We start from the raw sequence: 26000 nt of genomic DNA, 5'->3' as shown, positions 1-26000 counted from the left end.
CTAGTAGCTGGAGGGCAAAAGCCATAAGCCAGGGTTAGCCAAATACTTCTCGAGATGAATGATTTGGTTCATCAAGGGCACAGAATATCAAAGGTTATGCCCAGGGTCTGTTTCTAAAAGTAATTATGTAATAAATGACCCCAAAAGCAAGGGCCCCCACCCACCATGCCTTTCCTGTCAGCACCTGCACTCAGGGCTGCACACAGCCGGCTCCAGCCGGCACCCTTCACACCCTGGTCTCATCTACTCAGATGAATGGGGCCCCTAGAGTTGTGCAACATGCTGGCCCTTCCTGCACATATGTAGAGAAGGAGCTCAGGTTTCTAATAACTCTGGGCAAATGCCCAGAGAAGATCTAAAGCAGAAACCTGATACACAAAACTGGGATCATCACGGAGGAAGGCAAGGAAAAACCTGGATCTTATTTTAGGAAAATACTTTATTCTGACATTTAACTCAAAATACCTTAATAGTCAAGGACTCTGAGCTAGTTAATACTCCTGGTTCTAAGAGCAGCACAGACCCTGACATAGGAACCTCTTTCATTTTTATTTCTTTGTAACTTGCAAAGCTCACTCTCATTACTGATATGCCTCCATTAACTCCTAATTCCAGAGAAGTTTAAAATACATACATTCTCAAACATGTTCTTTTTTTTTTTTAATCATCAAAGCTCAGCACCAGAAAAAATTAACTCAAGCCAGAGAAGATTATCTTCATAAACATTATGTTCTTAATAGAAGTAAACTGCTCTTTTCCCTTAAGCAAAATAGAACATTATGCAGCGCCTTTTGTACTCGGCTTTCAAAATGTGAATGGGAACACTTTTCCAAAGTCACGAATATACAAAAGGACCAAACAAAATCGCAAAAAAAACATGGAAATGAAAAACTTCTCTCTGCCGAAAGGAACTGTTCTTTGTTGATAAAGGGAGGTTCAAACATATTTTAAATATTTTTAAACAAAGGCCTAGCTGATGTCCCTTAATCCATCCATCCAGCTCAACTTTCTGCGCAGGCAGCTGCCACAGCGCAGCGCCCGTCCAGAAGGGAGGGCCGGAGGCATTTCCTCAGTGGCCCACATTCCTGGGGGACACGGGACTTAGCAAAGTTAACAGCAATTCTCAACCTCCAATGCAAGTACAACAACATCTTCATAAAAGTTTTACAAGGACATCCTGGCAAGAACCAAACTACCATGAAGAGCAATGTTTCGGGGCCCCGAGCATTCCAGCAGCTCGCTTTTCTTGGCCACCTCTCCTTGCAGTGTGGTGCAAACAGGCAGTCAGCTGGGAACCCACAGGAGGGTCGCAGGGAGAAAGCACTTGGAGAAAATAAAGCCAAATATACCCATTCTGGCTCAACACTCCTTGCTCCGCAGGAAAGGGGAGCAAGAGGAGGCCAGGCAGATTTCAACATCTCTCATCAGTGCCGGGGAAAGGATGGGTGCAGATGCGTGAAGCTGCTTGCCTCGGGGTCCAATACCATCTCTCTCCATCCTTCCAGAAGATGCCATCCTCAACCTTGCATGCCTCATCAGTGTGAGCACTAAGGGAGCATTGCTCTGAGCAGGACCCTCACACGGGGGGCGGCACAGGTCGCCCTGGGAGACCATCCATGGTGTGACCTATGGAACAAAGGTCCAAGGTGAATAACAGAACCACGGGGCCACGAGGGAGAGCAGTCAGCCTTGAAACCAGGATCAGTGTCCTAGGGCTGTCCTAACAAATGCCACAGACTGGGTGGCTTCAACACCAATGCACTGTCTCACAGTGCAGGAGGCCAGAAGTCAGAGATCAAGGTGTCTGAGGGCTGAGGGAGAATCTGTTCCCGCCTCTCCCTTCGCTTCTGGGGGGGCTGCTGGCAATCCTTGGCGTTCCGTGGTTTGTAGAATCATCACCCCATCACTGCTTCCCATCTTCACATGGTTCTCCCTGTGTTCGTGTCTGTGTCCAGATTTCCCCATTTTATAAGGACACCAGCCATATTTGATCAGGACCCACCCTAATGATCTCATTTTAACTTGATTACCTCTGTAAAGAATCTATCTCCAAAAATGGTCACATTCTGAGGTACTGGGGGTTAAAACTTCAACACATGAATTTTGGGGAAGGGACATAATTCAACCCCGTAAGAAGGCCCTTGGAGAATCACTGGTAGTTGAAAAAGAAAGGGTCCTGTAAGAAATCCGCATTTTCATTCTTTAGCATCTCTTGCACAATAAGTAACTACAGAAGCCAAAAGTCTGTATCACAATGCAGGAATAAGTTAAATGAATAATTTTTTTAAGTGGGCAGAAAGATGTGGGAGAGAAACATAGGCAAGGTGCCATCACAAGGGGAAACAGGAAAAATGAGGTGTAAAATGATACATTCATAAACAGTTTTGGCAGAGGCCTGTTGCCAGTAGCTATACAGTAGACTCTCCGAGTTTGGCAAGATATAAAAGAGGACAAGGCCCAAAATACATTAATGGTCCAGCTATGGCTTTAGATCGGGTCATAACTGGCTGGGAAACGGGGCTCACCTTACAATTCCGTGAACTGCTAACTTTGAGTCTCATGCCATTCAGTGAGGATTTACATGGCAAGGATCAGGTCATTGCCAGCCACTGGCCTGGACTTGAGCTAGACACCCATCTAGGGTTTTCAGAGTAAGGAGTGTCCTGAGAAACGGACATATGCAGGAAGGCCCTAAAGGGCCCCTGCTTTCTCAAACTCAAAACATGAAATAAGGAAACATCACATCTGGCAAAGGTGGGTGATGAAGAGAGGCCTTTTCTTGGAAGAAAAAAAAAGAAAAGAAAATGGGAAGGCATTTTATTTTCAAAGGAGCCTCAGTGGTAATAGCTTTGTGATTCTGAATATTGCTGAAGACTAGGAAGAATGTCCAACTACAAGGTGCATAATACACACACAAACACTGTCACTATCATCATGCAAATGTGTGCTAACATCTGAGATAACAGAGGGGCAAGTGCCTTCAAAACAATTTCACCCCAATTTCCATTAAATGCCATCTAGCCCATGGGTTCTCAAAGTCCACTCTATAAGCTCCTGGTGGGGGCGGCAGTGGGGGTGGTCCTTAAACCTTTTAAGAGAATCTGCGAGGGCAATACCATATTTGTAATAATACTAAGACAACAACTGCCTTTTACATTGTGCCGACATCTGCACTGATTGTGTAAATGTAACAGTGGGATAATACTGTTGAGTGAATCAAGGCAGTGGCGCCAGACTGCACTCCTGACTACTGTATACTTGCAATCAGAAAAAGGAGTTTCCTTAAGAATGTTGACGAAGCAATACTGATGAAGAACACTGATGAATAAAAACTATTTTTATTTTATTATTTTTTATTTTATTAGCTCCCAACTCCTGAGTACATACTTTTTATTATTCTGTGTGACAAAGGAAGTATGCGTAGAGCACTTCTGCTGCATACCAAAGCACATGGTTGCTTCATGATAAAGTACTTGTGCAATTGTGAGTTGCAAGCTGAACTAGCCACTTTTTTATGGGACACCATTTTTACTTAAAAGAATCACTGACAAAGTATGGTTATACAGATAAGTATAGGGCAGACATTTTCTCACAAATGAATGAAGGGAGCCTGCCACTTCAAGGAAAACAATTGACAATATTTGTTGCCAACAATAAAATTTGAGCTTCCAAGCAAAATTAGAATTTGGGGAAATTTGTATCTACCACCATGTGCTTGACAGAATCCCAATACTACTTAAAGACTTTCCTACTGAGGATGATGAGGATATTAATAAATGTGATTTTTTTAATACTGTATAATGAAATGTGTCAGCATTTGAAAGAGCCGTATGACTCAGTGAATCAGTATTTTCTAAATAACCAATGCACGATAATACAAAATCATCCATTAGTAACAGACCCATTCAAAGTGCAAGCAAGACCAATGGATTTCAACGTAAAAGAGTATGAAGAGTTCATTTATATGGCTTCAGGTTCCACATTACAATTAACCTTCAAGAAACTACCTCTTGCTGAGTTTTGATATAGTATCAAAGATATCCACAATTATCTTAAGAAACTAATAAAATACTTCTCCCTTTTCCAACTACACATCTGTGTAAGGCCAGATTTTCTTCATATACTTCAACCAAAGCATATCAAAACAAACTGGGTACAGAAGTAGATGTGAGAATCCAACTATCTTCTATTAAGCCAGATATTAAAGAGACAAAAATATTAAAAAGACCACTCTTCACTATATTTTCCAAAGCATAATATTGTTCATAAAAAATATTAGCTATGTTAACATGTAATGGGTTTATTATTACTTTAAAGCATATTTTAAAGTTAAATATTTTTAAAGTTTTTGTTTTAATTTCTCACCTGGCAAATATCAGTAGATACAACCCACATAAAGAAAATCTCTTTGTGCACCTTAATACTTTATGAGGGACTTCCCTCGTGGTCCAGTGGGTAAGACTCTGCACTCCCAAGGCAGGGGGCCCAGGTTCGTTCCTGGCTGGGGAACTAGATCCCACAACTAAGAGTCCGCATGCTGCAACCAATAAGTCCACATGCCACAACTAAGGAGCATGCGTGCTGCAACTAAGACCCAGTGCAACCTAAATAAATAAATATTAAAAAAACAAACTTTATGAGCGTTAAGAACTCTTACAATAAAAAAAAAAAAAATTACCCACTTAAAGTGGACAAAGGATCTGGTAGACATTTTTCCAAATAAGATATACAAATGACCAATAAGCATACGGAAAGATGCTTAACATCATTAGCCCCAGAGAAATGCAATCAGAACACGAGGTACTACTTCACATCTACTAGGATGACTATGATCAAAAAAACAGACAACAACAAGTGTTGATGAGGACAGAGAGAAATTGGAACCCTCATGCACTGCTGATAAGAATGTAAAATGGTGCAACCACTTGGAAAATAGTCTAGTAGTTCATGAAAATATGAAACATAGAGTTACCGTATGACCTAACAATTCTACTGGTACGTTTACACCCAAGAGAAATGAAAACATGTCTACACAAGGACGTGAACATGAATGTTCACAGCAGCACTGTTTATAATAACCAAAGAGTGGAAACAACCCAAATGATCATCAACTGATGAATGTATAAACAAAATGTGGTGTCCATACAATGTAACATTATTCAGTAATCTATGGTTAATAACAGGATACCAGTTAAAAGAAAACTCCATCTAGACACCTGTGGATTCCCACATGTGCCTATTTAAAGGATTCAACATAGAAGAGAGTATTAAAAAACTAAACCCTCTCAGGAGAGCCAACCCTAACTTCACCAGTCCCTCCCACAAGATGAACCCAACAGAAGCTAGTTTTACCCATATTCCAGCCTTCTAGACTTGCCTCTCAATGCCGTCCCAAGAAATGACTGCTATACTTCTCTTCCTCCCAGCTTTATGAGCTTCCCAAGTAATTGGTGACAGTGAGGGTTGAAGAAGCATAAGGCTTGTAGCATAGCTGAGTAACTCAACCAACCTCATAGTCAAGTTCACCTTAACGGACAGTGCAGACCTTCCTACCATCAGCCGCCATCTGCTACTATCAAACACAAATGAAACCCACCCTCCGGTCCCCAAAACGCTCTCCCACCAGCCTGATGCCCCTAGATAACCTGCTCATAGAACCATCACCTACGAATACTTCTCATTCTTCCCCCAAATCACAAATATTTCCAAATAAGGGTAAGGTCCATAACTAGTGATTTCAACCACTAACAAACAGAAGGGCTTCCAAAGCCCACTGCCATGCATCCACCTTTAACAAATGGACAGTCCACCTGGACTTTGCCAAAAACAACCAATCCAAACACCAATGCCCATAAACTAGTAAGTCACTTTGAAGTCAGGCATCATTGCATGATTAAAAAAGATGATATATTATTTTATTGAATTCCTGCTAAGGGATAGAACTTCCTTTTGGATAAAACCACAACTTCTTAAAGCTGCAAAGCCATTTCTCTCACACAAAGAATGATGGTGGTATCAATTAAAAAAAAAACAAAAAAAAAACACAAGCACATTCTAACGATAAAAAAACAAAGAACAGATGTATTATCTTGGTTCACCTATTTAAAAAATACTTAGCTTTAAAAGAAAATATTATCAATGTACTTTGTGGGTTAATCGGTAGGGAATCAATTTTTTAAATTTCTCAGCTTATAAAAGTAATTATCTGATCATTGAAGAACTCAGAATATGAAGAAAATTAACACACCCCAAAATCTCATTACTGGAGAAAAAACTGAGAGGTAGTATTTCATTATAGTCTTTTTCTATGTATGCCATACAATTTTTCTTATTTTTTAATTAAAAAAAAGTAGGATCATATGATATACTACACTTTTTTTGCTGCACCTCGCAGCATGCGGGATCTTAGTTCCGCAACCAGGGATCGAACCCATACCCCTGCAGTGGAAGCACAGAGCCCTAACTACTGGACCGCCAGGGAATTCCCTAAACTACATTATTATATTCTGCTTTTTTTCCACTTATGAGCATTTTCCCTTGACATTAAATACTCTCAAACAATTTTAATGTCTGTAAAGCACTCTACTATATGAACAAAAGTACTATCACTTTGCCAGCCAGATATTCTCATTGTTGGCAATTTTTATCATAAATAACATATTAGAGAACATCCTCACACAAAAATCTTGATATGCACCTCTGATTTTGTTTTTTGTTTTTTAGGATAAATTCCTAGAAGAAAAACTGTTGAGTCAAGGAGTATGAATATTTTTAAGGCTCTTGATACATACGCTGCTACAAACAACCCTCCTACCAGCAGTGCATAAAAATGTCTATTTTCTTGTACCTTTTTACTAAAATGGGTGCTACTATTATTTTAGCCGTTGTCACTTCGATAGGTTAAAAAAAAAAAAGGCTAGTTTTTGTTTTAATCCAGGGTTCCTTTGGAATCCTTGCTGTTCCACAATGTCCTCATTCTGTCCAAGGCAAGTTCACAGAGCTGAACAGAAATCCACGCACTAGCTGTGCACAGCACATCAGGGGCTGTCCAAGCAAGACAGGGGCCACATGTCAGGGGATTCTGCTGCTGTAAAGAAAGAGAAAACTTGATGCTTTGGGGGAAAACACGGGTGTTCAAGTGTGTGGAGATTTAGGTACTTGGCAATTCCCAGCACTCAGATTATATGGGGAAGCAAGTTTAGTGCCAACATACCAACACCTGGGGGGAGTGGGGGGTCAAAGAGTGCCCTCCCTTCCTAATGAGTGTTAATCACATTATAATAAAAATGAAAAGTAAACCAAATAGCTTCAGTAAGGAATCACTGCAGCAACTATTTCCACATTATCTCACAACTAGGGCAATCCTACACACTCAAAACTGTGTTTGATTCAGCACAAATATCCCCTCCACACCCCCACCCCCGCAAAACCTCATATTCTGGAAAGAGAAAGCACAGGCTGAGGGACGCTGGGAACCCTAAAAGAAATGTGCTAACAGCAGGCTCCTACCCCCAGCCTGGTAAATCTCTCATCTATAATCCAACACAAGAGACAACAGGCAAACAGCAAGAGGTCATCTTCAAAGAGCCGGTTGCTACGGGAAGCAAGTGTAGAGGCAGCAAGCATGTCCCCATCAAAGTCCGGCAGCTGCAGAAGAACCACAAAGGTACAGCTCCCCTCGGAGCAGAGCACGGATGCAGGAGGGGCGTCTCCGGGGGAGGGGGCACAGGAGGAGGAGGAAGGAGGGGAGAGAAAAACATCAGACCAGCAGCAACTGCCCAGTGGAACATAAAACCTGGCAGTTTTGTGCTGCTCAACAAGGGGGAAAGTAGGGAAAGAAGAAACACAGAAAATAGCATTTCCTGAACTTGCCTTTTTAAGCACTAGTCAAAACTGTCAGCGTACCTGAGAGACGGCCAGATAAAACCCACGTCTATGGAAAGAGAAACACAGCCATTAGTGATAAAACGGCAAGTACCAGCTTTAAGCACCATCTCAGTACAAATGTGATCATCTCCCGGCAGAAAAATTTCTAAATCCTTGGTCCAAATGCCCCCTTCCCAATACAGCAACAGCAGCCACAAAGAAGAGTAGACCAACCACTTGTCCACAGAATCCAAATAGGGGAATCTCAGGGCGGCCTTTACTTTGGGTAGAAGCTGCCCTCATTTTTCCAAGTAAATAGCACAAGAGTCGACAGGCTTCACAGCCCCTAAGTGGACATCTCAAATAGTCCCTTTTGCATTTGAGCTCTCCAACCCCAGATGTAGCACTGGTGCACCGAAATCACACAGGACTCAGGGGGAAGAGACCGCTAGAGAATCAAGTCCCATTCCTTCACTCCGAATGAAGACAGACCTTGGGACATTCCCCCAGCTCATCTGGAAGCCAGGTCTCCCAACTCCCAAGCTGAAGTTCTTGGTTGTCATGGGCGACAACCATAAAGGTCTAGGGACAAGGAGAGGGGCTAAAGCTTCGTCTTCGTTTCTGGCTGCTACTAAATGGCTTGATGTGCTATATGAAAGTTCTGAAACAAAGTGCTCCCAAAGAACAGTCCATCTGTTGGTTTTGGTGGGTTTTCACAGAAGTCAGGCCCACAGGCAGGTGGACACATCTGTATGTCCTCACCCTGCTCTCCGTGTCTGTATCACATGGCTCTGCTGAGAAAGTGCTCAGACTCTCAAAGAAGGTATCATTTTGCTCAAAATGATTTCCTGAAACAGGTGAGAGGTTCATGGGGCTAGATGTACACACACAAAGGGTTCAGGCCTGAAACTCAATCACAGAACCATATCCCATGTGAAAGGGCAAGGCTAAAATGGCACGGGTGATTTCTTCCAGGGTAAACACTCAGAAGTCACAGACTTGTGCAATCTGTTTTTATGAATGGCTCTGTCTTCACCACATTTTGTGGATATAAAATGTGCTGTGTTAAAAACAAAAATCAAACAAATTTAAATGGCTCTTTCAATAGGCCAAGACTTTATCTGTATTTGTCCTCAGCCAAGTGGAAAAGAGTAAACATGAAATTAAAAAAATAAAAATGAAATAAACTCTGAATTCAAATCAATAAAAATAAATCTGCAGTACTCCAGACACCTTTTATTGTCACCCAGCTAGTAAACAAGCGAGTGCTCCTAATCAGCATGCCAGGGTCTCATCACTTTCGTCCTCAGCTGCCAATGCTGCCACCAACACAGGACTTCTCAGAACCCGACTTCCACTATTGTGGGCTTTTTGTTTTGTTTTGTTTTTTAGTGTCAAGAAAAGAGAGAAGTACAGTACTCTGTAATGGCCTATATGGGAAAATAATCTAAAAAAGAGTATATGTATATGTATAACTGATTCACTTTGCTATACAGCAGAAACTAACACAACATTGTAAATCAACTATACTCCAATAAAAATTTAAAAAAAAAACAAAAGAGAAGTATGAGGAGAGATGTAGGCACTTATTTATATGAAGAAAGACTTCTCCAGTACCTTCCACTGTCACTGAACATGTTGGAGAATTGAAGACAGAAAAAGAGGAGGGGAAAAAAAAAAAAGGAATTCATGAGGGTGATTCAAGTTCCTGAAAAGGAACAACTGTCCATAAAATGAACAACCTCAGTTAAATACATTTTTGTTATATTGGGTCATTTTCATAAATATTTTTGGCTGAAACCATTAGAAGCTTCTGGCTGCAATGGTAAATGATAAAGGGGAGTTGGTCTCTGATGGTTGGTCTCCCTTACAGTTCACAACTGGAGATTAAGTTTAAGAGACCCAACTCAACCGCCTAACCCAAAGAATCGAACTTGCTCCTGCCCTCTCAGCCTTCCAAAGGCCCAGAGGAAGACCTCTGTGGCCCCAGGTCAGGTGCCAGCAGCCTCTGAAGGGGAGGGAAAGGGCCTCTGAATGACCAGATTAAGTCTGAATGGAGGAAGAACCTGTGATTAAGTTTTCTGAATAGTTGGCTCTCTTAGGGGGAGCAAACTCCTTCAAAAAAAAAAAAAAAACAGAAAACGGCAGAAACCTCGCCTGGCTCTCTGTTACTACCCTTCAGAAATGGGAGTCCTGCTCTTCGGATCTAGGAAAGTGGATTTTCACATACTCAAGTCAAGCCCACTTTCCAACCAACGTGTGAGGTTCAGCCAATTTTCAAGGGAAAGGAGAAAAAAAATAACACTGCCTTATTTCTTCTCAAGATTACTATTTAGACAGTTCAGGTTGACATGGACCATGTTTTAACCGCCAATCCCCCAAGACAAACTTAGAAACTTCTCCAAGCCATTACATAGCAAAGAAGCTAGTCTTTCCTTCAACTCACTTAGCTTCATCTTCAACCAAAGCTTCTTTACAATATTATTCCAGCTTTGCTGGTCCAGACTCTTTGCCAGAAGGTTCTTTACCCCAAGCATAAGTAGGAAAGGAAAAACGAAAAAGGCATTTTATCTAACCTATGGCAGTCTGGTCGGAATTGTCCTGGCTACACAAGACACAGGCCTGCTGAGGTTTTGTTCTGCTTTTCTAAGTTGGGGGGGGGGCGGGGAATATCAACATAAATCTTTCTTCCCAGTGAAAGTTCCGAGGATTAAGTTAACTCATAACACAGACTACTCATATATTAAGATACAGTTCATTAAAAATCTTGGACAAAATGTTGAGTGACCCATCCATGTTAAAAACTCAAGTTTGGGTGTAAAAGGCCAACGTCTGAAAAACCCAGGGGGGAAGAATGGTTGGGAGAGATGAAAAAACTCTTCCAAGACCACCCTGTTTAAGCTCGACCATCTTGGCAAGGAGAGCGTGAGCCTCCCCTCCTAAAGCACCTGGTTCTGCAACTGATGTTCAACGTGTTTCCATTTAACTTCAGGGGACACAAGAATGAAAGGCAGGGATCCTGTCCTTCAAAGAGACTACAGTTACACAGAGGAGAGAAGGCACGAAAAGAATAAAATGCACATGGGAGTGAGGGGTAAGTGCCAAGAGCGAGGCCCATCAAGAGAAGGCAAGACGGGGGCATGAGGCATCCCGGGAGGCCTTCAGGATTTGGTCTCGAGAGATAAAAGACTGTGAGATTTGGTTCCTTACTTATTTCTGTCTAGAACTTTTCAAGGATTTTTTTTTTTTTTTTAAGTTAGGCCGCGCCGCGTAGCATGCATGATCCTAGTTCCCCAACCAGGGATCAAACCTGTGCCCCCTGCAGTGGAAGCGCTGAGTCCCAACCACTGGACCGCCACGGAAGTCCTCCAAGTTTCCACTCAGCAATTGATGTGGCAGAGATTACACATTTATATTTATTAAGCCCACTAAATATATAAAATACTTAATATATATTTGTGTATTTATTGAGCATAACAATAGCTAGCTCTTACTATGTATCTATTTAATCTTACAACCATAAGAAGTATTTTTTAAGATACTCATAACAAAAATTCAGAGAGGCTAAGTGCCTTACCTAGGGTCACTCAGCTGAAAAGTAATACTAGACTTCGAACTCAGGTCAGATTGCCAAGTCTGATGCTGCGCTTCCCTCTGCACCTCTGCAATGTAACAGTTCCGAGCACACATCCCCTCCTCCAGTGGATTTTTTTAAGGTGTCAAAACCCCACCAGTAATTTAAAACCTCCGGTGTGATTCTTAGCCTATAATTATTTGTTTACATGCATGTCCTCCCAACTAGCCCAAGTTCCTTAACGACATCCTTCACCTTCATATTCTAGCACTGGGTGTGGCACACAGGAAAGCTGAACAAACACGCCATGGTCACACTAAACTGAGTGGCTCACGACACTCAAAACACCAGAGAGCCTGCTTCAGATAGAAAGTCGTCAAAGGGTTTTGCTCGCTTAACCTCCCTGACCCTGTTTCCTCATCTGTTAATAAGGACAATAATGATACCTGTTTCGTAAGGTTGTTTTGATAAGTGTGTTAGATAATGTATGCTAAAGGCTTGGCAGTGCCTGGAACATGCTAAGTACTCCACAGAGGTGGGCAAATAATGTCTAACTTCCAATGCAAGATAAAAGGGAGGTATGCCAGACCTCACCTTTCATCCACTAGATTTAAATTCTGGAAACTGATAAGATATTATTAAGTTTTAAAAGGGTACCAAACAATGTGTGTTATCCATTGAAACACAATGGGACAGATCTAGATATACTGATAAAGAAAAACTTTCAAGACACATTAAATGAAAAAAAAAAAGGTGTGTGTGTGTGTGTGTGTGTGATTACATGGGTATACAAGTGCACAGAAAAATACTCTGAAATATATAGGTAATGAGATGGGAGGAGTAAAGAGGTCTTTTCCTTCTGTCACTATGCAGTTCTGATATTTGAATCTTATTATGAAAAAACATTAAAAGTAATATTTTCATTAAAAGCAAAAATAGTGTGGAGTTAACAGTAATGTACCACTGTTGGTTCCTTAGTTGTGACAAATGTACCACAATAATGTAAGACATTAACAATAAGAGAAACTGGGTGAATGGTATATAGGAACTCTCTATCTTTGCAGGTTATCTGTAAGTCTAAAACGATTCTAAAATTTAAAGTTTGTTTTGGACTTCCCTGGCGGTCCAGTGGTTAAGATTCCATGTTTCCACTGCAGGGGGTGCAGGTTCAATCCCTGGTGGGGGAAGTTCCACATGCTGCAAGGTACAGTCAAAAAAAAAAAAAAAAGTTTTTTTTTAAAAAGCAATAATATGTATAGCACAGAACCATCTTTGCTTTTAAAACTCTGTCCATATACATAAGTATATATTCACTACATTTCAAATGTTAACAATGGTTCTGAGTGGTAAGACTGAAGATGGTGCTCATTTCCTTGTACCTTCTAGATCAGTGGTTCTCAAAGGGTGGTTGCCAGATCGGCCGTAGCAGCGATATCTGGAAACTTGTTAGAAATGCAAATTCTCAGGCCCCACCCCAGGGCCACTGAATCAGACTCTCTAGAGGTGGGGGCCAGATGATTTTGATGCACACAAGAGTTTGAGAACCTTGTTCCAGATCACAGAAACTGGTTTTATAAAAAGTGTCACTTTTATAGTCAAAACAACAGAACAATGAAACTTGAAAAGGGGGTATGTTGATGAATGAATAGCATTTTAAGCCCAGATGCAGGCCCTGACACAGCACGTGCACCGGGAGGCAAGCACAGGCCAGTCCCAACTCAGACTGACCCGCTCTGTCCCTTCCCTTGTCTCCCCACCATCCCAGGCCAGCTTCCATGGGAGCCCCTGGGATACCTACAGAGACAAGTCTCAGACAAACAAATCTGGCATGGGGGGAGGGTTTCTTTTTTTAAAAATTTTTTATTGTAAGAGGAAAGTTTGTTGGCACCAGCTCATCATCTTCAAATTTATGGCCTCCGGTCTCGGTTGTATATTAACAGCACCAGCCAGGGCATGACAACTAACAGTTTAAGAGGTAGAGACTCATCTTCATAATTTAAAAAAAAAAAAAAAATTCCTAAACATGAATGCAGTAGCAGCTCAAATGAACAAGGTGTGAGCCTATCAGCCCTGCCTTTGGAATGGCCCCGGATGTCCTCTGCCATCCTACTCCGAGGCCCGGGAGTATTTATAATGCCCGGCTGGCTTCCTTCCCTCCAGGTACATCCTGAGACTCCTTCCACCTCGTGCAGAAGACCCTTGGAGTCTGTACTTCAGCTCTGCTTTCAGAGGCCCTCAAGGGGCTGCTCTGCCTGCTGGCTCAGCTCCATGAGAGCCATGGTAAAGGGAGTATGGGTATATCGCTGGCAGCGGCAGCAGGTGAGGCAGAGGAGAGTACGCGGCGAGAGGAGCCTGTGAAGGGATTCCCGCGGTCCCCAGAATCCTGCTCTGCCCTGGATTTCAATTTGTTGAAATGAGCAGTCGTAAATCAAAGAGTAACAACTTAATACAAGCAGAATACCTTTCGCGGGTACAAAGAATTTTATGTGAAAGATTTTGTCTTCAGAGTCCACATAGTAACCTATTTGGAGTACAAGTACAATATAAACACTTAATTGAGCTGCTGAAAAGAACTGCTATCCATGGAGAAAGTAACTCTGCTCTCATTATTGGACCCCAAGGATCAGGAAGGACTATGTTAATAAACCATGCTTTGAAAGAACTAATAGAAGGAGAAGAGGGAGTGAAAATGTATTACAAGTTCACTTAAATGGACTGCTGCAGATCGAGGACAAAATTGCCCTAAAGGCAGTTAAATCTGGAAACTGTAGTTGGAGATAAAGTTTTGGAAGTTTTGCTGAAAACCTTTCATTTCTTCTGGAAGCTTTAAAAAAAGGTGACTGGACTAGTAGTTGCCCAGCGATCTTCATATTAGATGAATTTGATATTTTTGCTCATCATAAAAACCAAACACTCCTCTATAATCTTTTTGACATTTCTCAGTTTGCACAGACTCCAGTAGCAGTTATTGGTCTTACACGTAGATTGGATATTTTGGAACTCTTAGAAAAAAGAGTGAAGTCACGATTTTCCCACTGGCAGATACACTTAATGAATTCACTTGGTTTTCCACAGTATCTTAAAATATTTAAAGAACAATTATCTCTATCTGCAGTATTTCCAGACAAGATTTTCGCTGAGAAGCGGAATGAGAAGGTTCAGAGTCTCTCAGAAGATAGAAGTGTACAAGAAGTGCTGCAGAAGCATTTCAATGTCAGCAAAAACCTGCGGTCATTACACATGCTATTGAGGCTTGCTTTAAATCGTGTAACACCATCACAACCATTTATGACTGCAGCAGATCTGATGGAGGCAAATCAGCAGTGTAGCGTGGACTCTAAAGCAAATATTGTACGTGGTCTGTCGGTCTTGGAAATCTGTCTTATCATAGCAATGAAACATTTAAATGACATCTGTGAAGAGAAGCCCTTTAATTTTCAAATGGCTTATAATGAGTTTCAGAAGTTTGTTCAAAGGAGGGCCTATTCTGTTTATAATTTTGAGAAACCTGTTGTCATGAAGGATTTTGAATACTTACAACAATTAGAATTAATAAGGCCCCTGGAAAGAACATCAGTAAATGCACAGAGGGAGTACCAGCTGATGAAACTACTTCTGGATAATACACAAATTATGAATGCTTTGCAGAAATACCCTAACTGTCCTACAGATGTTAGGCAGTGGGCAACATCCTCCCTAAACTGGTTATAAATATAACCATGGCTTCAGTTATGGAGTTTCAGGCATACTTCTCTAAAGAACTAAAAGCTATTGTCCTTTAACAAGATATGTTACTATGTTTTCCTATATTTATAAAGATGTATTTTTGTATTTATGGGAGACTGTTACATATGCAGTATCATGGCTGTGCCTTGCCTTTGAATCACGAGCAGTTACATGATTTATAATTCCAGTGATTTAGATTATTTTGTAAGTAGCTGTTCAAAAAAATAAGCATGACTATTTTAGGGATTGAACCACATGCTTATTTAACACTTGTGAAGTATTTATGTGGTACATTTGAAGAGTTCATTTCAACCCAGCAGCCAGATGTTTTAACAATCCTTAAACAAAACAGTAAAGAAACAATGGTAAGAGTTGAGGTGTAATGAGTAATCGTTTGGTCCATTGGGAGGTGCTGCAGTTTTTCTGTATTCATGGAAATTTGGGTTTCTGTCCCAGACCAAGGTCTTCTAGTTCAGGAGACTGATCAGTTTGGCTAGAAGATGGTTCACATGGAAGAAAAAAGCCAAAAGTTTGAACATTTTCTTCCAGACTTCTTAAAATATGGTACTCATACCATCTACAGAAGAATCTCTTGTAGGAGGCTTTTAAATACAGATTTTTGGGCCTCTTCTAGGGACTAGCATTTGTCTTTCTAACAGGCACTGTAGGAAATTCCTGTAAAACCACTCCCACAAATAATGGAAAGTGTACGACAGTGTTAACTAAATCTATTTGTAACAAAAAGTAGACCCCTATGAGGAATGTGGAAATGTCAAAGCATCACCTTATAAATTCAGGAATCCATGAACTAATACTGGTATATGTTTGTTCATTTGTTTATTTATTTATTTTTATTTTGGCTGCAATGGATCTTCATTGCGGGCGAGTGCGCAGGTTCAGTAGTTGCGGCGTGTGGGCTTAGTTGCCCTGAGGCGTGTGGGATCTTAGTTCCCCGACCAGGGATTGAACCTGTGTCCCCTGCACTGGAAGGCGGATTCTTAACCACTGGACCACCAGGGAAGTCCCGGGTATATGTTTAAAGTGAAATTTAATAAGCATTAAGTGTTGTGACTTCATTTATTCAAGAATATTTGATTGCCTATTATTTTCATGGAAGGTTTACAAAAGAGAGAGTCCCTATACTTGTGCAGTTTGTAATCCTTTTAACTGTCAAAGACCCTATGATATTTAGTTACTGTTGTTTACAGGTGAGAAAACTAACACAGTAGTGGCCCTGTCCAGAGGATTGACAGACCCTGGAATTCAACTCATTTCGTTGACACCAAAGCTCAGTAACATGTTCCTTACCATGTATTTTTAAAACTCTAAGAAATTATTTACTTGGTTTTTAAGAAGTATTGTGTTTAGAATGGAATATGAGATTTCTGCACATAAAAATAGCTCTTCAGTAGTTGCAACCTATTCTTTGCATACTTAGGCATTCTAAGTTTTCAGATCACTGTCAATTACTTTTCAGCAGTGTCTCATGAAAGCTAAGGCTTGCATTCTGGTTCTATGCAATAGTCTATAGATTTTTAGGGGACAGTTTGCCAAAATACTTACCATGGTAGATTCACTACTACTAGAAGCAAGGATTTTGCACTGGAGCTAAAATTGTCCCTTTAAAAATTTTTCTGAACTGTTTTAGGGAAGTACCCTCTGCTTTAAAGGCACTGACCATAAAAGTACCTAAAGAACTGGCTTGAAGATTGCAAATTCTGGGCTTCCCTGGTGGCGCAGTGGTTGAGAATCTGCCTGCCAATGCAGGGGACACGGGTTCGAGCCCTGGTCTGGGAGGATCCCACATGCCACGGAGCAACTGGGCCCGTGAGCCACAACTACTGAGCCTGCGCGTCTGGAGCCTGTGCTCCGCAACAAGAGAGGCCGCGATAGTGAGAGGCCCGCGCACCGCGATGAAGAGTGGCCCCCGCTTGCCGCAACTAGAGAAAGCCCTCGCACAGAAACGAAGACCCAACACAGCCATAAATAAATAAATAAATAAATAAATAAATATTTAAAAAAAAGATTGCAAATTTTTATCAGCTTAAGATTCCACTAAAAGGTTAAGAGCGCTCATCTGCCTCCCTGGCTCCACAAGAGCTACAGAAAATCCATCAACATCAGGGAAAGAGCTATAAAACAAGCTAGAAAAAATAGGTTAGCAAAAGTCATACAAATGAAGCACGTGCCTACATTTCAAAGGCATTTTTTCAGAGAAGGAATGTTGAAATTCCCCTTTCCATATTCCCTAATACAGAGAAGCTAAAATGTACTTGAAATTTTTTAACCTAACTTCATCTCTTAAATTGTTTAAACCATCATCAATAAAATAAAAACCAAATCTGAAAAAGCCCTAGCAAAAAACTTTTGAGAATAATGTAAACAAATACGGCTTAAAGATATTTTCATTTACTAGAGGAGGAATGTAGCCTGTTAACAGCACAATCAAAAGATTGCAAAACAGGTGAGGAGGAATGTTAGCGGCATTGGTGCAGTTTTCACTCATGTGATCCCTCCAAGTGCCCTACCAAAAACAGGATCTTATTAAGAAAAACAAAACAAAAACAAAAAGTCTTTGCAATTCTGTGGACATGCATGTGAATGGCTCTGAGGAATTAAGAGCTGTTGGTTCAAATTTACCACATCATAATGCTATATATGATGATTATATACAATTAACTTCCTGAAGAATCTGTTTTGCAGAGCAGCACTGTGGAAACAGTTTTGGTCTTTCTGCAGAGATTCCTTGCTGATTCCACTGTGGTTTGCATTTTCATTTGGTTTTAGAAGACAACGCAGGTTCTTTCAAACCACCATAACCTAAGTGTTGCCCCTTCCTTCACCTTTACCCTAAAAAAATTGAGAATCCATTGGTGTGAACTGTGACACTCAATGTGACTAGGTGGGGCTCCTCCACCCCCATTTTCTTTGAAAGTCACGGGATAAACGAAAGAATTTGCAACACTAAAAATGTAAATGAAAGCTAGCTTCCTTGGTGATCACTCTTACTGATTACCCTAAGTGAAAATACCAGAATTCTTCCGTTCAATTGTTAAACTAGTTATAGCTGGGAAGTGTAGTTTATATCTTTGATGTCTATTTCCTAAGCCACTTTTTAAAAATCTCTGTATGAAAAGACAAGATAACTAATGCCATTTAGCCTCTTTTAAAATTGACAGGGCCAACATACGTACTTTTGTGGGAATACAATCTGCTTATACAACAAAGGAGGGAAATGCCACAATTGACAAACCTCCCTTTCACCTATTCCCATTCTTGCAAATCTCAAGGTGTAAGCCTCACTATAAATTATAAAGCTACTGTTCCCCTCTTTAAGAATATATAACTGAAGAAAAACTTCATATGCAAATCATACAATTTTTTTTTTTTAACTTGGGAATGGAATGGGGATAGCATACATTTTATTTGTACAATACTTAATCACTTACCCAAGGTGGGGTTTTATGGGACTTTTTTTCTTTTTTTAACTTTTTGTTAAATACTTGCAGAAAAAACAACAAGTAAAATTTGACAGTAGCACAACAACCTGTGCCCAAAACACTGACACGAAATACAGAATAAAGCTAAAATAATTGTTTACCAATATTTTGAGAGGTAACAAATAGGATATAGGTTGAGACTGCATAAAAAATGTACTGCTGGTTGAATATCTGAGGTAAATGATGTTCAGTCAAGATGCTACTTGTGGCTTCCCTGGTGGTGCAGTGGTTAGGAATCCACCTGCCAATGCAGGGGACACAGGTTCAAGCCCTGGTCCGGGAAGATCCCACGTGCCGCGGAGCAGCTAAGCCCGTGTGCCACAACTACTGAACCTGTGCTCTAGAGCCCGCGAGCCACAACTACTGAGCCCGCGTGCCACAGCCCATGAAGCCCGCGCGCCTAGAGCCCATGTTCCGAAACAAGAGAAGCCACCACAATGAGAAACCTGCGCACCACAATGAAGAGTAGCCCCAGCTCGCCACAACTAGAGAAAGCCCACTTGCAGCAACGAGGAACCAGTGCAGCCAAAAATAAAATAAATAAATTTATGAAAAAAAAAGATGCTATTTGTATCATTTTGCCCATAAATCAGTAAATAATTTTATGCACATGATACCAAATGTTCCTAAAAAGTAATATTTTTAAAAGGTAAAAAAGAGAAACTGGAAAGCCATGGTAAAGAAAAGCACAGAGGGGCTTCCCTGGTGGTGCAGTGGTTAAGAATCCGCCTGCCAATGCAGGGGACACAGGTTCGAGCCCTGGTCCAGGAAGATCCCACGTGCTGCAGAGCAACTAAGCCCGTGAGCCACAACTACTGAGCCTGTGCTCTAGAGCCCGCGAGCCACAACTACTGAAGCCCGTGTGCCACAACTACTGAAGCCCGTGCGCCTAGAGCCCGTGCTCTGCAACGAGAAGCCACCACAATGAGAAGCCCACGCACCGCAATGAAGAGTAGCCCCCACCTGCCACAACTAGAGAAAGCCCGCACGCAGCAACGAAGACCCAATGCAGCCAAAGATAAATAATAAATTAATTAATTAAAAAAAAAATTACTACCTCCTAGAGCCAAGGGGGAGGAGGAATGAGAGATGAGCAAGACCACAGCCATCAGAAGTGAGCCACCCACGACCCAGCAGCCACTCAGGGCACTTCATAAGCCCAGGAACCGAGGGCCACACTCCCAGGCACTGAGCCTGCTGCTCTGCCAGGGCCCTGGGAACCCAAGAGAGGTGCCGAGGCACTGGGACCTGAAAGGTGTCGTGCCTGCCGCTGACGGACTCCAGGGCTCAGAGACAGCACGTCCTCAAGGCAGGAGACTGCACAGGTGTGGCGTGCGGGGTGGGCATGACAGCCACAAAACCCAGGTTGCACAAGTAGAGATGGGAGGTCGACCAAGCTAGAAAGACCACCTAGGGTCCGAATCTGGGTCATGGCTGGGTCAGGTCAGGACTTTCAGCCAGAGGATAAGGAGAATGACACTGGAGAGCCGACAGGAGACTGTCCTCCCCATTAGGGACCTACAGCTGAAAGACCTTCACATGAGTCTGGGAGCAGCAGGCCAGCCAGTGAGCGGAAACCAGCAATAAAGGTGCCGGGTGAATCAAAACAGCTCTTGGGAGAGCCTGACAGATGCAGAGAAACCTAGGCCAGAGAAGCGAGGGTCTGGCTTCCTAAATCACCTCAACTGGGCCTTTGGTCTACACCCCTAGAGTCTCCCACACCGAGGAGGGGACCAGGAAAGGCCTGGTGGGGTTCAGTGCACGGTGGGGAAGGACAAAAAGTACAAGCAGTGCTTCTTCTAATAAAAAGATCTTGGATCTTCCCAAGACTCCTGAGGTTGGTGAGGTGGTTGGGAATTCAGGTGGGGAGCCTCTTTTGAGACCCTCAGGGAATACTCTGTTGCTGGTGGAAGGGCCCCCATATCCAGTTTAGGAAAATGGATTCTCTCATAAATCACTGTGATGGAATTGTAGAAAATCATTTTCTGCAGCCACTGGAGGACAGAACCCAACAAACCTTGGAGGAGGTGGCAGGCTGACCCGGGGCAGTTGGCCAGATGTGTGGGGTGTCGGGGTGGGTACCTCACCCACACAGGGGATCAACAGTGGACAGGCCAGCCTCCGAGGTGCAAAGACAGCAGCCTTGCCCTCAGGGAGCGGAGCCTGGTGAATGTACGCCAAGCAAAGAACCCGGAATAAAGACAGATGAACCGAGGGCACCGGCAGGGCACCCGAAACCCAAGCCACAGAGAAGCAATGCCAAGGTCGAGGCTGAGTGACTAGAAACCTGAAAACAACGGGGCTTTATCACCTGTGACCCAAGGTGGGCTGCCTCTGACGGGCTCCCGCAGAGATGCCTCTCAGGACAAAGGACGGGTACAGGGACGGTCTGTGTGCCCGTATCTGAGATCGAAGGAATTGAGATATTCAGAAATTCCATTCTGGAAGTGCCCTATTAGGAGAACAACACCAGAAGAATCAAGAATCGTTGACAGCCATACCCAGAAACTGGGGCAACATCTGAAGCGTACAGAAGAGACATGAAACCCAGGGGCGTAAGGTAAGCACCACTGCCCCACAAATGCCTGCGAGTGTGTCCTGTTTCACGCGACCCGCACTGCACACCACGCTGAGGCTTGGTTATGGTGCTCCGGTGCCCCTGCTCCATTCGGAGAAGCCCTGGGTCAGCAAGTCTAGGAACAGGGCACACAGATAACTGCCAAAAAGAAAAACCAGGCACCCAGCTGGTCATGGCAGCATCTACAGGAGGAAGAGTAGGGTGGGAAGGCTTCTCCTTTCTTAATCTATATACTTTTTCACTGATTAGACTTTAATGCTTGCTTGAATTATAAGAGTTATGCCTTAAAACAATTTTTTAAAACAAAATTTAAGGCCAAAAATACAGGAGCACTGAGCGATGGCGATCAATGAATGGCCTTTGATGTCAACTCTCAATGCACCTCATCAGCTCTTTTTCCAGAGGGTATTTGAGAGTAAATAAGAGGCAGAGAGAAATGGCCACTCCAAAGCACTCTATACAGAAACAGGCTAAAATTTTATGGGGCCCTCTAGGCTGAGAAGCTATTAGAAGCCACAGCTCCAAAGCAGCTAGGTGGCAGAGAAAGCACTCCAGAGGGGCTATTCAGGAGCCTCCAACATCGTCCCATTTGTGAGTTTGAAAGTACTTTTGTTCTTCTCCGGGTTTAAGTTTCTGGGTCACCCCAGCCTTTTGTTAATAACCAAATGAACACATCTGCAATAGAGCAGTACCCCCTTTATGTGTCCCCCCAAATATTAGTGGCCTCAGAGCATTAATATGTCAGAGAGCACTCGACTGTGTCTCATTGTACCTTGCCATCACTCTGTCTCCACGAAGCAATTTTAATGAGTATCCCTAATAGGAAAAGAGGTACCATTCATTTTTATACAATAAAATAATTACTACAGCCCTCTCCCCTGGATCCAGATAACTCGTGTTTGTGTGTGTGTGTGTGTGTGTGTTTGTGTATTGGGGGGGCAGGGGGTGTTGACAGGAGGTTACAAAATGTTAAGAAGGCAAACTCTATGTACCCGCAAAGCCAGTTGTTTCTCTGGATATAATCAAGAATCTTCCTTTGTTGAGGCCTAATGTCTATTCTCATCCTGTTCTAGCATCTCCTCAGAGGAAAAACAAAGCTCGACTGCCAGAAAATGTTCCAAATAATTGTTGATAACAGATAACAGCAGAGGAAGCCCTCTGGTTAATGTTTAAACACGGCAGGGGTAACACTAACTCCTTAACAGTTATGATGCCCACCAGAAGACTCCAACGTTTGCTTCACGGGCCCATGGCTCATCAGGAACACTGATGGCTTCAATCAAGTTCTGGAATGTTCCTTAAAAAAAGAGAATCAGAATAACACCTAAAACGCCTTTTAACTATCATACTGCTCAGACTCGAACTGATTCATTTTTGAAGACTTATAATGTACAATCCCCCAGTTTTTATAAGTAGATTCCAATAATTTCTAGAGACATTAAGGAGAAGAAAGGGAAGATCATGGTAGAATCAGGGTATAGCTGAGAAGAATGCATTTGTTCATAAGTTTAGGTGATATTTTAAAACCATAAGCTATTAAAATACAGCTTTGCCATGAGAAGAAGGTCTATATTCTAAAATGTCAGATGATGTACTTTGGAAGATTTGGCTGTTATTATAGGTGGAACACACACCCACAACACTTCATTCTAATAAACCTTGGCAATCTTTGTTTCCATATAATTAGAAGTTTTGCTTTCTGTCTTTCAGGCAGACGGAGGGAGAGGCAAGGGGCATGGAGACGAGGGGCGAGAGGGAACAGCACATCTGAGAAAGGATGCAACTGAAGATTCACTACTGCTGGTAAAGAGAAGGCGGACACCGGGTAAACCTCCTCCAAGCAGGTTCTTAAGGGGAGCCAACCACAGCCAGAGACACCCAAGACAAGGACTGAAGTAAATAGGGATCAGCCCTGCACCAGCTTTCAGGGCTCTAGTTGCAGAAACCACTTCTCTGCTCAGTCTTGCCTCTCAGCTCAAGTCACTGCCGGGCAGAGCGGCCCGGGGACAGACTACGAGTACATGCACACAATGACCCCGTGTTGCTGTGTGGCTCCTGCACTCTCACGCTGCCTGAGCTTCTGTACATGACAACAGGGGCCTGGCCATCTATAAACAGACGATTTGCATTCACTCCAAAGGTAGCGGGAGCCAGGAAAAGCCAGGTCCCCTCCACTCACCCGGATCACTGATCAAAGATCAAAGAGGCAAGTGGTTACATTCTTACTCAACAATGTTAAGTTTTTTTTGTTTTTTGTTGTTTTTTTTTAATCAAACCAGGAGAGACCTTTGAGATGTAGGCCTAGTTTTACAGGTGAGGAAACCAAGCTCAGGAGAGGGTCAGGCCTCTCCCCAGCTAAGATAAGCATCAGCTCCTCCACACCCTACTGCCCCAGGCAGACCTCCCTGTTCTAGGCTCTCACCCTTGATTTCAAATAGGTGCTCAGGGATGACTGTGTGCGTGGCTCAACTCGTCCTCTCCGAGCTTGAGCAGGGTAAGGTCATCACCTGAGCCTCAGCTATAGGTACCGCACACACCCCTGTCCCTTCCACAGCCTCTGTTCCAAGTTGGCCCCATGCCTGGCTGACAGCCTACACTTGTCACCGAGTTCGGGTCTCCCAGGCTCTCCACACTGATGCATCACCAAGCTCGGCATGTCCCCATCACGCCTTCTCTGACCACAGGAGCCTCACCTGTATTTTGCCATGTGACCAAAGCTTAGCTGTTTCTCGATCACACATGTACTACACATACAGCCCCGGGGAACTGGACAGGAAGAGTCCCTCTGTTTCCAGAATGACTGTACTGGGACACAGGTTCCCTAGTGCGATGTTGGATCCGTGCCTTTTCCATTGCAGTGTTCCTAGTGCCTGACCTAGTGCCTGGCAAGGATGGATGGGCTCCCTAACCAATAGTAGCCTCCTGGATTGATTCTCCTTTTGTCACTTCCCATTTCAAAAGACTAGTGCTAGCTTCAGGGCAGAATTTGTGCTGTATTAATAACAATTTGCATCAATAATTCCAGGGTTTCCCTAATGCTAACTGCAACACAATTTCGCTATTCTTCAAGCTACAAACATACTTATAAAGTAACATCTTCACTTACTGGGAAGATTCTAGCTTCCCTTGATGGGAGAAGGAGGAAGGTTACAAAAAGAGCAATTGGATGGGCTCAGTTTCCCTAACTGGTGACACTCCACAACAAGCAGTCCTTCAAGGTCTGAACATCAGTGTGAGATTTATCTAACCATTCGTTCAACAGCACAAGACTCTGCTGACATATCCAGCGTTGGTCAGCCTGATGATGAAAGAATGAAAGTGGCATCCTGGCAAAAATAAATAAATTTTACCGTCCAGAAGACCCTAGAATGTTGCACCGCAACGATGACTTCTTTTCCTCCGGGGTGGTGCAGTATCCACAAGTCACTGCTTTGCATGCGCATCAAAGCGCGGGTACAGGACCTGTGATGAGAACCCTGCCAGCCTCCGACACCCCAGCCGAGCCCCTGTCCTCCCACCTCCTGCCCCCTCACTCCCACCTGCTCTCTGGGTTCATCACTGAGAAGCCAGTAATCTCCGCTCAAGCAAGACCTGCAACAAAGACTCAGTCACGCCATGTGGCTTTGCCATCAGCATGGTAGGAGCCCAGAGAGATTTCCTCAGGGATGGGTATGAACATGCACTGAGCAAAGTCGCTTGTTTCCTACTCTGGCCCAAAGCTCTCAGTGTGAGGGTTCAAGTGTCCTCTGGTCAGAGAGCAAGAAGCAGCCAACACATCCTCAGAAGAGCAATCCATTCTCAGACTCAGCAAAAGCTGACTCATTAATAACACCCCAGGGGCCCACAGCACATTTGCAAAGGCACATCCTGTGTGTCCGTTAGGTGACCTGTGTGGAACCTGCAGGATAACCTGCTTGGTAGTTTAGCATAACTGTCACTCCCACCTGACAGATGAGCAACGAGAAGCTTGGGGCCTCTAAGGCAGATCTTGCCCCCAGATCTGCCAACTCCTGAGGAGGCCCACACTTAGAAAGGGCACCGCCTTTGTCTGGAGCCTCTCCGCTACTTCAGAACAGAGCAGGGGCTATTGACAAACCTGCCCAATACGCCGTGAGCCGGTACCTGCTCCCATTGCAGATGCCTGGCCAGGAAACCATCACCAGGACCACCACACGCCACTGCTCCCACCAGCCAGGCTGTAAGTGTTTGTAGATCTGTTTATGCTAACTCTATCTGATATAAATTTAGAACAAAACTAACTCTTAAATGATGCAAAAAGTTGAGTTTTATCCTAGGAAAACTAAGTCAAATAATTTGGAAAGAAAGATTAAACGAAGACAACTAAAAATGGCTGAGAACTAAGTGCAACTTTTGAAGACTAGACAAAATGGGGGAAAACGGCAAATTTCTGGAAGGCTCCTGATAGTCTGCAAGTGCTTGCAAGTTTTCCCTTCACTTTGAAAAAAAGCCCAGAACTGTGAATTTTAAGTGCTAAATCAAGAGGAAGGCTAAAGTAAGACTCTAAGGAATACAGTTCAGTGGTCCCATTCACAAAAGCCTGGGTTTGACCGTCTGCTCACAGACTTTAATTAAAATATAATTTTAAACTTTTTAAATCATTCCCAGCTTCAACTGAACTGACCTTTTTCAATCACCCAACTATCCACAGGTCCCAATAATATCAGGTAACAAGCTCCGGCTAAAGTGTGAAAATCACAAAAGGCACACACTCTGTTGTCATCTGCCAAGTGATTTC

At 42.9% G+C, this 26000-nt stretch overlaps 1 protein-coding gene and 1 pseudogene across 2 annotated transcripts in view; one reads left to right on the top strand and one right to left on the bottom strand.

The window, feature by feature from the left end:
* Positions 1-26000, bottom strand: part of ZNRF3 (zinc and ring finger 3) — a 147476-nt gene that overhangs the window by 84944 nt on the left and 36532 nt on the right. The window lies entirely within an intron of this gene.
* LOC309611314 (origin recognition complex subunit 4 pseudogene) lies at positions 1641-20450 on the top strand (annotated as a pseudogene). Its single transcript has one exon. The product of its transcript is annotated as an origin recognition complex subunit 4 pseudogene (transcript).

The sequence above is a fragment of the Balaenoptera borealis genome (assembly GCF_965194805.1).
Source record: "Balaenoptera borealis genome assembly, chromosome: 14".
Lineage (NCBI taxonomy): Eukaryota > Metazoa > Chordata > Mammalia > Artiodactyla > Balaenopteridae > Balaenoptera > Balaenoptera borealis.
Note: the sequence above shows the minus strand (reverse complement) of the source record. Positions and strands in the feature narration are given on the sequence as shown.